We start from the raw sequence: 2,500 nt of genomic DNA on the forward strand, positions 1-2,500 counted from the left end.
TGAGCCTGGCACCGAAATGGTCGACGACCAGGAAGAAGACGAAAACCCCTACGAGACTTACAGCTATGGGGAGGAAGAGGACAGCAGGTTGGACGCCGAGTCGGCCACCTCTGACCCGCAGGAGGAGGATTACCTGGATGTCGACACCGAGAGCCCGGAAGAGGCGGTCGACACATATCCCTCGAGGCCATCGCCGCCGGACGACATCGGGGCCTACAACTCGGTGATAAGGTCTGCGGCAGCAGCTTTCAAACTCCAGCTCTACGAGGAGAAGCAGAAAGCGGACTTTCTTCTCGAGACATTACTCTCCACGCAAACAAGGAGCCAGTATCTACCTATGCTCTATAGCGTCTTGGCGCAGGGGATGGAAGCATTCAGGGAGCCCGCAACATGCAAGGCAGTCACTCCCAGAACAGAAAAGAAGTACAAGCATTCATCAAAGGACCCAGCCTACATTCGAGGCGTGGTCTCAGCGGACTCCATCTTCACGGCCACAGCAAGGAAGAGGGCTAACATGTCCACTACTTCTGGCCCACCTCCTGATAAGGAGAGCAAGAGGATGGACTTAGTGGGCAGAAGGATCGAACGGAATGCCGCGACCCAATGGCGCATGGCTAATTCCAATGCCCTCATAAACAGGCACATGTACCAGATCATGGAGGAGCTAGGAAAGCTGGTGAAAGACCTGCCCCAGGAGGCCAGGCAGAAGGCCGAGAAACTGGTGGAAGACGGGAAGAATGCGGCAAATTGTTGCCTCAAGACGGCCCTAGATGGAGCAGACACCTCCAGCAGGCTCATGATGATGGGTGTCACTGAAAGAAGACAGGCATGTCTCAGAATCTCGGGCTTCAAACCAGAGGTGCATTACAGCATCTTGAACACTCCGTTCAACGGCGAGACGCTGTTCGGGACAACAGTTGACGACAAACTCAGTCAACTAAAGAAAGACAATGAAACTGCACGATCCATGGGAGCATTGCGGTTCAGAGGCAACAAGAGGGGCACCCAGTCACGGAGGCCCGGCGGAAGAGGTGGAAACCAGCCAGGTACTTCACACCAGGCTTTCCAACAGACGCACCAGGCGGACTCGCAGGCACAACCGAGTCAGCAGAAGCAGTACCAGTCAAGAGGCCAGTCCTTTCGAGGGAGAGGAAATGGACGAGGACAGCATAAAAGAAGGGGCCAGCAGCCCGCCTCTAAATGACTTCAAAGACATCCGTGTGCCCGCCCACAGAAAAGATCCCAGGGGGCAACACGTACAAAGGGGTCAGGACAAACTGGACAACTACCACCACATAACACCAGTGGGTGGAAGATTAAGATTCTACCTCCAGGAATGGAGAGAGATCACATCAGACAAATGGATACTAAACATCATCCAATTCGGGTACTGCATAGAATTGGAAGGGAGGCCAGCAAGCAGGAGACCAAAGAGAAAGCCACTAGCAAACTAACAGCTACAGCGGCTTCAGGAAGAAGCAAAAGAGCTCCTACAAAAGAAGGCCATAGAACGGGTTCCCTTCAAGGAAAGAAACAAGGGAATATACTCAACGTATTTCCTCGTGCCAAAGGTCGACGAGACAATGAGACCCATTCTGGACCTCAGGTTCCTGAACACATTCATAAGAACACAAAAATTCAAAATGACCTCCCTGCAGGAGGTGCTACCGCAATTGCAGATTGGAGACTTCATGGTCACGGTAGACCTCAAGGACGCCTACCTGCACATACCAATGAACGAAAAGCACAAGCATATGCTCAGGTTCACGGTCGGAGAAAGCCACTACCAGTTCACAACACTGGCCTTCGGCCTAAAATCAGCACCGAGGGTCTTCACAAAGTGCCTCGCGGCAGTCGCAGCGCACCTACGAAGGCAGGGAATACACGTATACCCTTACCTGGACGACTGGTTAGTAAAAGCAAACTCGTACCAGAAATGCAGGAAGGACGCACATACAGTGACGAGCACGCTAATAAACTTGGGGTTCTCCATCCATTGGAAAAAATCGTCAATGGAGCCGGAGCAAGTAAAGATCTTCCTGGGGGCACAGATCAACACCTTACAGGGCAGGGTGTTCCCCAGCGACATTAGAACAAAGGCCCGGGTGAGCGAAACTCGCCTCTACCGGAAGGGACAAGCTCGGACAGTGAGGACTGCGAGCAAGATCTTGGGGATGATGGCATCATGCATCCACCTGGTACCAAATGTACGACTTCACATGAGACCCATCCAAGAATGGCTCCAGGATCAATGGTCACGAGTTTCAGGCAGTTGGGAGGATCTAGTGGTTGTGACGCACGCAGTGCAGAAGGAAATGGCATGGTGAACCATGGAGAACATAACAAGGGGAAAGCCTCTAACACCCCCAACACCAACAGTGACCATCCCCACAGACGCATCCCTGAAGGGATGGGGCGCTCACATGGAGGAACTCAAGGTGAGTGGTCTGTGGACACCAACAGATGCGACAAAGCACATCAATTACCTAGAATTGAAAAC

Source organism: Lissotriton vulgaris, chromosome 5, assembly GCF_964263255.1.
Source record: "Lissotriton vulgaris chromosome 5, aLisVul1.2, whole genome shotgun sequence".
NCBI lineage: Eukaryota > Metazoa > Chordata > Amphibia > Caudata > Salamandridae > Lissotriton > Lissotriton vulgaris.